Source organism: Cryptomeria japonica, chromosome 6, assembly GCF_030272615.1.
Source record: "Cryptomeria japonica chromosome 6, Sugi_1.0, whole genome shotgun sequence".
NCBI lineage: Eukaryota > Viridiplantae > Streptophyta > Pinopsida > Cupressales > Cupressaceae > Cryptomeria > Cryptomeria japonica.
Window position 1 is genome coordinate 571,233,741 of NC_081410.1, and position 14,764 is coordinate 571,248,504.

Here is a 14,764-nt window from a genome sequence, read left to right on the forward strand (position 1 = left end):
AGAGAGAGAGAGAGAGAGAGAGAGAGGAGAGAGAGAGAGAGAGAGAGAGAGAGGAGAGAGAGAGAGAGAGAGAGAGAGAGAGAGAGAGAGAGAGAGAGAGATAAATAGACATGGGGACAAAGAGAAGTAGAGGGAAAGATTAAGATAGAGATAGGAAGTAGAGATTGACAAGTACAAAGGAAGAAATAAAGATATACATAGAGGGAGAGGAAGATATAGAGAGAGATTTCGATGGTGAGATGGAGTAATAAAGAGATGTATATGTAAGGAGAAATAGAGAGGGGGGGAGAGACAAAATATAGAAAGTAGAAATAAACACATAGAAAAGGAGAGAATGAGAGATAATTAAAGAGTGGAGAGACAAATTTTGACAGATAGAGTTAGAGAGAGAGAGGGGGGATAAGGAGACAAGGGGAACACATCTAATTAAATGTAATGAATTTTCATTATTATTTGTAATTTCATAAAAAGACATAACAATTGACATCAATTTCAAACTTAAATATAAATAAAACATTAAAATAGACACACACACACATATATAATATCAATATAGTTAAATTACCTTAAATAAATTAAATTTAAAAACTAAGACCATCCTTCAAAGAAATTATTAACAAAATATAATATATTTAAATTGTTAAAACCAACTACAAGTAAAAGCAAACTTAAAAATTTAAAAATAAAATGAGACAAATAAAAAAGATTAAAAATCAATTGTAATTTATGATAACAAAACATTATGACTATATTTAAGAAGAGAACATGTAAATTATTCCCATATTCTAAAATAATTTTTCTTTAAAGTTTTTATAAGATAACAAGGGCATTATTTTTTTTAATATGGATCTAGGCTAGGAACACTCAAAATTTATTGTAAAAGATTTAAACATTTTCCTTTAACTTGGTGCACCCCTAAGATACTATCAATGATAGATTATAATTGCTAGGTGATTCATAGGCATTAGAATAAGTTTGATTGAATTTGAATGATTGTTCTCTTGATTGCAATAAATATTTCCTACTTATGTATTTAGAGGTGATTAATTAGGGCATCATGAGACTTTTGAATTGAATGTAATCATTTTTTTATAAAAAACATAACATCAATTTGAAAAATATTTGTGCAAAGTTAGCTTTGGACCAAACTATAAGATGTTATATGTTGGCTAAATGTCTGGTTTAATTTTTCTTCATTTAATTGCCCTTAGGATTGTGCTTGCAACGACAACTTCACACTTGTAAACACACCCATAGTTAGACAACCAAGTTACATTTTTTCTAATGGTATTAGATTATTTGATTAAGTATCATAATTAGACAAATAAGTAAATCAGGTTAAAAAAAAATTCCCATACATACAAATATAAATAATAAGGCTAAGTATGTAGAGTCCAACTACACATCAAACTATATTTTTTTATAACCATATAAATACATTAAAATATTAATCCAAATTAAATAAAAAAATGCATCAAAGGATGTATTTCTTGCTGTCAAAATATTATAAATATATTAAATATCACATTAATTTCATTATAATGCTTTTTTATAGTTCATTTTAATAATCCTTTCCAATTATTCAATTAAAAAATTCAATTTATATTGAGCTTTTTATCTTTCCTCAAACAATTAATGAAGAAGTTGATCTATTATTATAATATGTTTGTATAATTTGACGTGTCAATGATATAACATTTATATAGTTGAGAGAATACATTATTCAATCATAATCATTGTATTTTTTTTTAATACAATATTTGGAATAGAAAATAAATAAATTATATATATTAAAAAATATAAAAAATCAGTAGACTTTATGTTTATAATCTTCAACCATTATAATCAAGAATTATGAATGAAATTCCTTTATAAATTTTATCTTTCTAACTATAGAAAAAAAGGAAACATAAATTAAAATCTTATGTTAAAAATTAAAAAATTGTAGTTTTGAATTTCTAAATTTTAGTAACTATCTTTAAAATTATGAAATTCTCTTCAAAATTATTTAGAATCTTATATATAATCTTTAAAAAAATAAAAATAAAAATAACTTATACTTTATTATATAAATCATATAATTCAATCTAATGCTCGCTTTCTATTATGGATATCCTCATTTTCTGTTATGGATAATAAAAAAATTATTTCACTTTGAGTTTGAGGAGATATTTAATTGAAATGTTACAAATTGACATAAAAGTAGACTTACCTTTAGAATGTGGGTAAATTCAACTGTACAAATAATTTAAATTATATTTAGAGTGGGAAATGCCAACAAATTATAGATAACTACTTTACTGCCTACTGATTTGTATCAGTGGCTGGATCTATTTATCTGAATAACTTTAAAAATGAAGGGGAAAGCAGAGAATGAAGAATAGTGGGTTGTATTCAATTTTTTGTTCTTTTCAACTAATTGATTGGGCCTTACCCCACAAACTATGGAGGTCACATTCCTTGGGGGGTTTCATCTCAACACTTTAGCCTACTGAAGTATTGTTGAGGATTGGTAAAATTGTTTTAAGATTTAAGTTATATGTTTTTGAATCAAGCTATTGTTTTTTTTAATTAAGTTATATATAGGTATAGATAAAATGTATAGGCATATCTAACATACAAAGGTAGACATTAATCATCTTAGTTAAGGATGAAAAAGATAATACATGGTCAAATAAAAATTTCAAAGAGAAGACATTCATATCCATCAAATATAATAACTTTTACTGTATCACAAATATATGTCATGCAAAATGGATGATAGGAACATGACATAACCCAATAATAAAGTGCACAAGTTAGTCAAGGAATGAGCCCTAACATGTACCATGATGATGAGATATCTTAGGGTGGGAGGATAGAAAAGAGATAGATCATAATGTAATCCTACCCTAATTCGAAATGAATAAGTAAATGTATATCAATTTCTTAAGAAATTTAAATTTAGATGAAAAACAGAGTTATGTTAGAATTGATAAAATTTAATGTTGACTATTCATATATGCTAGAGTTGTACTCTACAACATATCTACTACATATATGAGTACTAAATAAATTATATTGTTGTTATATATTATCTTTTATACAATTTAAACTACTAAATTCATTTTCAAAACAATATTATTATTGTATTTATATTTCATATTTTCTTGTATGAAATATTATATGTACATTAATTATTTATTTTGTTTATATTTCATTAAATTTAATATTGCATATTTCTATATAACATGTAATAATAAATATAGTTTAAATATATTTTTTAATAAACATAATATACTTTTCAATAGTAAATATAAAAAATTCCTAAACATATAATATATTTAATATTTTAATTAGTAATAATGTAAAAAACACAACTAAGTACTTTTATTACTATATCTCCCTCTCTTGCTATCATTCCCTTTTTTTATATCTCTCTACTCTCTCATCTCTCATCTCTCTCCCTCCCTCTCCATATCTATTTTTATCTCTCCATTTTTCTCCCTCACACACACACATACCCCATTTCTCCCTCCCTATCTATATTTGTATCACTATCTCTCTAACTTTCCCCCTCTCCTTCTCTCCCCCTCTCTGTACACCACTCTCTTTATTACTTGTCTATGCCACCTTCTTTCTCTCTTACTCATTACCCTCTCTATCTGTATATTGCTATCTCCACCTTCCCCTCTCTATCTTTGAATCCTTATCTCTACTCTCTTTTATCAACTCTATGTATTTTTATCTATATCTATATCTCTCTCCACCACCCCCACTCTTTTGTATCTTTTTCTATCCATATCTCTCCAAATATATGTATTTCTATCTCTCTATTTTTCACTAATTAACCATCCAAACATATTCGGCATACCCTTTCCATCTTCATAGATATCTATATCTATATATCTTCACCTCTCTATCTCAATTCGTCCATACTTCTTCTTCCATCTAGATCTCTTTATGTCTATCTTATTATCTCTCTATCTATCTAAACGCCTATATTTATCCCTCCCTTCATCTCTCTATATATCACTTTCCATCTCTATCTTTATCTTTCTATCTCTCCCTCTCTATATATGTAAACCTGGCTTAACCGACACACGTGAAGCTTTGATTGCTTTGATGTGTTGAGCCCACTCTAACTTTTAGCTAACATATCCTATTCACAGTGTTCCCGTTTATAGATTTTTGGTTTCCACGATTTCTTTGGCAAACGTCCATACCCTCTCATCAGTTCAGTTCAAAGAATAGTCACCGTTAGCATTTGAATTTAAAAAACTTTCCGCCTAGAAGTTTGAAAGCATTGGATGGCACAAAAGAAGCAGGAACTCCCCTTGTTTGATTGTTGTCATGGAAGATTTTTTCTAGTTGCAAAGATTTGTATCCCTGCTAGGCTCCTTATGCGAGTGGTTTCTGCAACAAACAAAAGACATGGGCATACTCACAATGGAGTTATTGAATGGGAGTTTTGGAACAGGGTATAGGCATTCATCAAAGCATAACAAAAGGGCAATTATTGGCTGATCATACTAAGGGAAATACTTTGGTAGATATGCATCCAAATTGTGGAAGCATAGATAGGGAAAATGAACTATTTGACCAGATGCCTCAAAGAAATGTGGTAGCATGGAACCTATTTAATTGCAGGATATGCACAAAATGTGTTTCTTGTGAAGGATTCATAAAATCTAAAACAAATGCGATTAGTAGTTGTAAACCCAGACTCTGCAACATTTGCCAATATCTTCTCAGGCCAAGCAAAAATGGGAGCTTTACAATGGAGTTTGTGTTGGAAGTTGAAGTCCAACGGACTCCTTCCTTGTTTGCTGCCAAAACTCTTGGCTATTCATATTCTCTTTGCAAGCTCTTTAAGATCTAATTGTAATTCATTTCTGAAGGTAAATTGCTGGAGTTGAATGCAGCTATGTGTGTAAAACCATATTGGTGATTAATAAATTGATTCCCTTGCTTCAAGTGTGGATGTAGGCAATTGCCGAACCACGATAAAATCTATGTGTCTCTTTGTTTGTGTTGTGTGTTGTTAATTCTATTTATCAGTTGTTTTCAATTTGATTTCTTCATCCTAACAATTGGTATTAGAGAAAGGTTAGATCGCTGTTTAGATTTTGGTGTTTGAATTTCTAGAATCATGGAAGAATCAAAGATAGAGAAGTTCTCCGGTCAGAGCTGCGGTTTATGGAAAGTACAGATGGAGTCTTTGCTAATAAAGAAAGACCTTTCACTCATGCTTGAAGAGAAAGAAAAGAAACCAACTGGGATGGTTGATGAAGATTGGGAAAAATTGGACAAGAAGGTGAGAGAGACAATTTTCCTCTAGCTGTCCAATAATGTTCTCTTCAATGTCATGGGTGATGCAACAACAAAAGAAGTATGGGATAGACTCTCAGCCATGTATGAAATGGCATCGACTACAAATAAAGTCTTTATTATGAAGTACTTGTACAAACTAAAAATGAAGGAAGGTTGTCTTAATGCAAACCACATCAATGAATTCAATACATTGATTAGTCAAGAGACTTCGGTGGGGATGACACAAGATGATGAAAGCAAGGCTATTTTATTATTGTGTTCTTTACCAACCAGCTGGGATGGTGTTGTAACAATAGTTAGCACATCTATATCCAGTAAAAATAAGTTAGTTTTTGATGATGTAGCAGCGTGAGGATTTGAGAAGAAAGAATGATGAACCTTCATCCAGTGAAGCCTTAATGGTGGTCAGCACCGATAATAGAGGCAAAAATAATTACGATAGACGTTCCAAATCAGTAAAGAGATTGAAGTCTAGAAACAGAAATGGTGAATGTTGGTTTTGTGGCAAAGCTAGTCATGTGAAAAAGGATTGCAGAAATTTCAAAAGGGCACAAGAGAGGGTGCAGGACAGTGAAGCAAATACATTTTATGATAAAGATGATAGCGTTTTAATCCTTTCAACAACCGACACTACTCCAGATTCATGGGTGCTTGATTTTGATGCCTCCTATCATGCTACCTCATGTCTTGAAGTGTTCATTAACTACCATTAAGGTCATTTTGGAAATTTTTTCTTAGGAGATAACAAATCTTGTGAAATTACAGGCAAAGGGGATTAATTGCTGCCATTAGAAGGTGGTAAAACATTGCTGCTCAAAGATGTTCGCGATGTCCCAAAATTGAAGCAAAATTTGATATCCGTTGGACAACTCTTTGGTCAAGGTCTTAACGTTAATTTTCTCCCAGATACATGGAAAGTAACCCATGGTACCATACTGATTGCAAATGGTAATAAAGTGGGAAGCCTATACATATTTAAGACTCGTGGTGAAGTGGGAGCTGCAACGGTGATTGAGGAAAGCAAAGCAGATCTTTGGCATCAAAGACTTCGGCACATTAGCAAGAAAGGTCTCCATGTTATGCATATAAGAAATCAGCTACTGGGCCTCAAGCTTGTTGACTTAGCCTTTTCTGAACATTGCCTTTATGGCAAACAAAAGAGAGTCAGATTTTTGAAAGGTGGGCGTGACACAAAGTCAACACCGTTGGAGCTTGTATACTCGGATGTTTTTGGACCGATCGAGGTAACCTCCATTGGAGGAGCGAACTATTTTGTAACATTTCTTGATGATTGTACAAGAAAAGTATGGATTTATATGCTTTTTAGGAAATCTGAAGTATTTTCAAAATTTAAAATTTTCAAGGCATTAGTTGAAAATCAGATTGGGCATAGGATTAAATGCTTACAAACTGATAATGGTGGGGAATTTTGTTCACATGAATTTGATGATTTTTGTGCTGATAATGGGATTAGAAGAATCAAGGTTGTTCCTTTCACTCCTCAAGAAAACGATGTAGCCGAAAGGATGAATAGAACAATTCTTGAAAAGGGATGATGTATGTTGTCTAATGCAGGTTTAGGCAAAGAATTTTGGGCAGAAGCGTGTAACACAATAGTGTATTTAATTAACCAAAGTCCATCATCTAAATTGGATTTTGGTATTCTGGAAGAGGAATGGCAAGGGAAGAGGATTTCATATTCTCATCTTCATGTGTTTGGATGTGAAGCCTTCTCGCATATACCCAAGGAAAAGCAAATGAAATTGGATCCAAAGTCACTGAAATTTATCTTTGTGGGGTATGGAGAAGAGCAGTTTGGTTTCAGATTGTGGGATTCAGTTCACAAAAGGATTGTTCGCAGTAGAGATGTAGTCTTTCATGAAACCTCCTTTCCCATACTACAAGATGCAAATAAATCAGAGAGATTATGTCCCTATGTCTCTATTTTAGAATTCGCATACCAGCGCTCTACCTCTAGTCTCCTATTTAGTGGGAGCTCCTATGACATCTACATCAGTTGAATACAATTCTCAGACTGAGAATGAAGATGTGAGTGATGAAAATGTTTGGTAGATTCATGTAATTTTGAAATTGGGGGTCTCCAGAGTAGAGTGAATTCTCCCCAAAATACCACTCATGTTGCAGGAAACTTTGGCTCCGTTTATTCCCAATTGGCTGCGCAACCCACTCGGTGGTCTTCAACTCCACCTCAGCCTGCATGATGTGTTTTATCCTCCCCACACCCACCTCCTCGACAACCTCCCCAATCACGTGCCTCCCCTCACTCATCGCGTGACCTACCAGCGCTGCAGGCTTCCCTCGACCCCCCCACAGCCTCCTCCCCCTCTCTGTAGGCCCTCTCCCACAAGCTTCCTGTAGACCTTTCACCCCACGAGCCCTCCCCACTCTGCTCCCCGCATCCTCATGTCCCCACAGGGCTTGCGCCTCTTATGCAAGCTCCCTCTCGTGAGCTCCCCGCCCACTCTCATGCCACGGTCTCTGCACCGCCCCGTCCCATGCACTCACCTGCTGCTAAGGGGTCTCTGCCACCATCGTGCATCCAAACTGTCGATGGTGATATGGCAGCCCCCTACTGTAGACCCCTGCTCTATCACTCAACGCTGGAAGAGAAAGATGTCTCTATAGACTCTGCTTCCTGTGAATTGCTTGAATCTAATGTGGATAAACATTTACAGACCTTCAATTACCCTACAGATAGGGACATTACTAGACACAAAAAAAAAGATATTATCAGGCAGACTAACAATGGGAGAGATATAAATCTGCATAAACAGGGAATACATAATGATTCTACTACTCCAGCAGAGAGTCAAATGAGGAAATCAACCTAACAGAGGCAATCTCCTGCAAAATTTTTTGATTATGACTTACTGTTTTGTGAAGATGCTGAACCTTCTTTGCTCATCTCTAATCAAATAGAGCCTACAACATACAAAGAGGCTTGTAAAAATGCAGACCATGATAACTGACATGTTGTAATGTGCGAAGAAATGGACACACTAGTGAGAAATTAGACATGAGAATTGGTGCCACTTCCGCCTGACAGAAAGGCATTAAGAAATAAATGGGTATACAAACTAAAAGATGAAGCCGATGGTCACAAAAGATTTCGAGTGAAACTGGTTGTAAAGGGATATGCTCAACATCAAGACCTTGACTTCAAAGAAATTTTCTCGCCAGTAGTTAAATTGAGTACTATCCAAGCAGTATTGGGCTTAATTGTAGCCTGGGATCTTGAACTTGAACAACTAGATGTGAAGACGACATTTCTCCATGGTGATCTTGATGAGGAACTATTTATGCATCAGCCGGAAGGGTTCATCAAAAAGGGGAAGGAACACCTTTATTGTAAATTGAAACACAGTTTGTATGGACTTAAGTAAGCCCCCTGACAATGCTATCTTAAATTTGAAAAGTTCATGATTGATCACAAGTTTACTCGCAGCGAGTCTGATCCTTGTATCTATTACAAGAAGCTTCCTAATGGTGAATTGGTCATTCTTCTCCTTTATGTGGATGATATGCTAGTGGTTGGCACAAGCATGAGGATTGTGAGTGAACTTAAGACTCATTTAGCAAAAGAATTTGTCATGAAAGATTTAGGGGCAGCAAAGAAGATACTAGGAATGACTATTTTTTGGGATAGAAAAAAGAGAGAACTCAAACTATCTTAGCAAGACTACATTAAAAAAGTCTTGGACAGATTTGGTATGGCGGATGCTAAGTCTGTTTGTGTACCTTTAGCCTCTTATTTTCAGTTGTCTTCTCAATTGTGTCCTAAAACACAAGAAGATAAGGAGTTTATGGTTAAAATTCCATACAAATATGCAGTTGGAAGTCTCATGTATGCTATGGTATCTACTTGACCAGATATTGCTCATGTGATGGGTTTGGTGAGCAGATTTATGGCTAATCCGAGAAAATCACATTGGGAGGCGGTTAAGTATATCTTGAGGTATCTCAAAGGTACTTCTGATTTTTGTTTATGGTTTGGAAAGGACAAGGTAGTTTTGCAAGGGTTTACCGATTCTGATTTTGCTAGTGACTTAGACAAAATAAAGTCTACTTCTGGTTATGCTTTCACATTTGTTGCGGCAGTGATTAGTTGGGCTTCAAAATTCCAACATATGGTTGCTCAATCAACTGCGGAGGCTGAATATATAGCTCTTTCTGAAGGAGCAAAAGAGATGGTATGGTTGCAACTCTTGTTCAACAAGTTGGGTTTGAAGCAATTAGATTTTGCTTTGTTTTATGATAACAGCAGTGCAATTTTTATGACTAAATATCAGACATCTCAGTCGTGGTCAAAACATGTTGATGTTCGCAGTCATTATGTTCGCCATATGGTCGAAGAAGGAAAGTTTCACGTAGATAAGATTCATACCGACCTGAATCCAACTGATGTGCTCACTAAAGTGGTTAAGTGGGAAAATTTTGATTTCTACCGAGCTTCTCTAGGCCTTTCTAATAACTGATAGCAAAATTGAGTGGGGGAATCTACTTGTTGCAGCAGTTCATTGGCCTTCAGTGGGAGATTGTTGGAAGTTGAAGTTCAATAGACTCCTTCCTTGTTTCCTGCCAAAACTCTTGGCTATTCATATTCTCTTTGCAAGCTCTTTAAGAGCTGATTGTAATTCATTTCTAAAGGTTAATTGCTGGAGCTGAATGCAGCTATGTGTGTAAAACCAAATTGGTGATTAATAAATTGATTCCCCTGCTTCAAGTGTGGATGTAGGCAATTGTCGAACCACAATATAATTTGTGTGTCTCTTTGTTTGTGTTATGTGTTGTTAATTCTATTTATCTATTGTTTTCAATTCAATTTCTTCATCCTAACAGTTTGGACATCCATCATGGGACAATGGAAAGGAATTTTCTGAAATCCTATAGCTGCAGCTACCCTGGTAGACATGTATTTAAAATGTGTAAGCTTTGATAAGGTACATAAATTGTTTGAAAGAATGGCTTTTAGAATTATTTAACAGAGTGTCATGATTTTAAGATACAGAAAAGGTGGAAGCATATGCACGACACATGAACTATTTGACAAAATGGTTCAAAGAAATATGTCCTCTTGGAACATTCTCATTTTAAGTTGTGGATGTATTCTTAGGTTCATGGTGACCTTAATTGTTTAATTTTTTTATTCAATATTATGAACCTAGGCTTAGTGCCACAAAGAATACCAATCAAAGCATACCATTTAAATATTTTGAGAGGAAGACTAATGACACAAGCAATTTTATCAACAATTGCTTCCATGCTATCAATATTCTTATTCCAAATGCAATACCAATCGAAGCATGGAATTAAAATCCTTTGAGAGGAAGACTACTGACATGAGCAATTTTATCAACAATTGCTTCCATTCTATCATATTCTTATTCCAAATGCAATAGTCTCATGGCCTTGGTAAGTTCCTTGCCACTAATAAGGGTATAGATATTACACACAAACATGGAAAAGATGTCAATGTTGACATCTTGTCAAATAAATCCTTTGATGGGATCCACACCAAGTACTTTTTAAATGACAGCCAAGATACCACCATCTTGGAAGATTTTTTTTTTCTCAATCTAGCTTTATTGATCTCCACAAGATTGACCATCTAGTATAATTCACCACCAAAGTGAATTAGCATATCCATTGTGAGGTTTAAGTACCACAAATAGCCTAGAAATAAGATAAATAGTGAAACAAATTACTATCAAATGGATAAGTAGTGAGAAGCATCTAACAAAAAATAATAAGGTGAAAACCCTCTCGAGTTGTATCACTCCAACATAGAAATTGATTTACACATGACGCCAAGGAATGCTCACAAAATGTGGAATGATTGTATCAACATCAAGATCAAATGTGTTATTAGTCCCACATCTTGCTAAGGCTAGGCTAATCATTGACAACAACATGTGGAAATTGAAGATGTTAAACTACATAATATAACACAAACTTCATTCAAAGTGATTTTTATTCTCTAATTAAGAGAGAATCTTTCTATATAAATAGAATGCTCACCATGAAAAATTAACCTTAATTATTATCATGTTAGTGATGTGTGATTTAAACAATAAGAAGCCATGCAAAAGAGTTTTAACTTCTACTTCATTCTAAGATCAATTCCCTCAATTATCATAGAAGCCAACTTTTCTAGGGTTTTCATGAGGAACCTCCAATTACTTCATCGTATGATTTTCTAATATTAAGCTCAAGATTATTATGATTTTTATTTGTATTAGAAATTGAGTAATCAATTCCATGTCTAGTATTGATAAGTTCATTGATGGATCTTATTTAGATTAAGTGACTTTATTCTTGGGAATTTAGAAAAGGGAACACTTTTTTTAGATTATTCTTCCTTGACTTCAAGAGGATTTAATATATAATGTTATGTAAAAAGAGATATTTTTCAAAATTCTAAAAGATTGAAGGGAAGAATTCTTGGGGATTATTGTAATAAAAATACAATTGAGTTCTTTTAGCACCTTTCTATCTTTGGGCTTCACCACAAGTCACCACAACTTATTTTTCAATGACATAACATTCCTAGAAGAAGGCAACATGAAATCAATTAGACCTTTAGGCTTTATTTGAGCTCACTTACAAGGAATCGAAATTTATCTCTTTAGGTTCCAAAGGTGTGATTAAAATTTCATGATCTTCACTTTTGATAGTGATGGGAATGAACTATAAGAAACCTATTATTTTCTAAAAGTTTGAATCCTCCATACTTTGAAGTAATTCACTAAAAAAGAAGATTTATTCAACCCTAATGAGTTTAAGCTTAGTGAGAGATTCTCCTCTATTATATTTGATAGAAGTGACTTGTTTAGCTTCCTCTTTCCCTAGTTAAGTTGTGAAAATGTTTTATGTTCTTTTCATCTTTAGGTAGCTAAATTTCTCAAGATTTTTTTTTCATTCTACGTATTTAGTCTTTGCCTTACCTCTTTGCTTACCTTCCTTTGATATAAAAGACAAAATATATAGCATCAATACATTTTTAAATTATCAATGTTAACCACAATAAAGTATAAATCCCAATACCACATGTAACATGTCATCAAGCAAAAATAACATACTTATAGATTCAAAGCATTAAATAATGGAGAAACCTACATGCGATACTTCAAAATTATTGTCACGGGCTCAAAAAAACTATATAAATATTAGTTTATGTTCAAGCTATAAATCACTTGCCACATGCATAGAAATAATCCCAACTATAAACAACTATCCACTTGATAGATTCTCTCAAACTAGTTGACTATCTTTTTTCTTGTTAAATTTTTCTCAAATTTAAATATGACAATGAAAAATCATAACTTAAACTATTCCCAATACTATAAAATCCAATTTCAAGTTTCACCATAGAATAATAACTACAACCAACAAACAAACAATTAAACTAAACTAAAAATTTCCACTTTTTCATAGTGATTCAATATTACCACATTGTGTAGCGATTCTCATATATTACTCTTGATAGAGGTAATGAGGCTCATAACATTCAAAGTTAGGATCATCATTATAGTTGTGGGGCTACTTCCCCCTACTTTGATATTTTTTTATCAAAATTTAGTGTAGATTGAGAACTAGGTTTGATCTCTTCAATTGTGACATCTTGAACTATCTTACAACTCTTTCCTATTTTGGGGTTGTAGTTAGTTTTGGCCTTTTGTGTCTCTTATTATGATATTGATAATAATTCCATGGAGACTAATATTTTGGCTTCCTCATATTGTACTTTTTGGTATTCCTCATATGCCTTTGTTTCATTGGACACATTTACTAATGATTTAATTTCTAGTTCAAGAGGAATTTCCTTAAATTTTTCACTAAACCATAAGAGAAAGTCATCTATATGGAAATAAATCAACTAATTTTGGCATGGTAGTTATAATATCATCATTTACTATATAATATTTTATGTTCTGGGAATTTTTATTTAAGGATATATCAGGCTCAACTAATTATTCTCTAACCCATTTCATAATAATTTCGGGGATATTCTATCTATTTTTTTTTTGTAATAATTTTTTTAATTATAATGCCTACAAGATTGGATTAACCTTAATTTCTATCAACTAATTTTAGTTCCCTATATTAGATTCCAGTAGAATTGCAATTGATAAGGGTTCGCAAAAATCTCTTCTTATACATACCCTATCATAAGCCCTAGAATCTCCCTACATAATTATGTTATCTAAGATTTTAAAATTTCAAAATGAGTTGTCAATCCACTCCAAGATTGCATGGTACCACTATTCGTCATGAAGAATTTAAATTCTAACATCCCCATTGTTATCGATTAGGGAACAAGAGTTATATTAACAAAAACTTGATTTAAAATTAAGGACCATCCACTAGATTAAATTTGAGTCCATAACAAACCATGATAAATGAAACGAATAGTAGTAGTCTATGTAGTAGCTTTCTGAATTGAGCACATGCAAGTTGTTGCATATATATTTTAAATTTTTAAATGATGTAAACTAATTAAATGTTATTTTTTAATGTGTTTTGTGTTTTATTTTAATTTTAAGAAAAAATTAATAAGAAATTTTTAAAAACTTGACACTTTTCTTTAATTATTGAAAAATTTAATGTAAAGCGGAAAATCGAACCCTAGGTGTTCTCCCCCACTCCAAGGAGAAAGGGGGTCACTAGGATTGACGGTTTTCACTTAGGAGGGACTTTACATTCAAAAGAGGGGTTGAAACCCACAAGATCCAATCCCACGCAATGCAAGATTGGATTCTAAATGAGTTTCAAGGGTTGAGACATCAAGGATACCCTCTTTTGTAAAGAATGTAGATAGAAGATTGAACTAGGAATGTATGTAGGAGCAAGAAAGATTCGCTTATAAACAGAGATAGGAATATAGGATGAAGCTGCGGACCTGGAACTAGCAGTAAAATATTGAGACGGCGCTGTCCTGCAAATTTGAGCAAAAGTTGACGGGATGATGGCGCCCGGCGTGCACACGGTCCTCCGAAAAATCCGCGAAACGAAGGGGGACCTGTTCGTCTCTGCACAAGGATTCCAGATCTTCAATTTCAGTTGCGTACCTGCAACCTACACACAGAAAAGTGAGGACGATTGGGGGGTTAGGGATTAGGGGTTTGCCGTTAGGTCAAACCCTGGTTTTGGAATTAACCAAGAAATGAGAAATGTTGTAAATGTAAATGATTGTAATGTAAACAAGTACTTGATACCTTGTTGTAAGAATGTTTGTATTCTTACATGCGAAGGTGTAAATGTTGTTGTATGTTGTATGTTGTATGTGATCTCCTCTTCAATGGTTGAATCCTTGTCTTGAATGCAACACTTAGCCTTGAATGGAGACTTAGAATGATCAATTGCTTGAAGGAATGCTTGAATGCTTGAATGCTTGAGTATCGTTTTCGCGTCTTGTACACATATGTCCTTC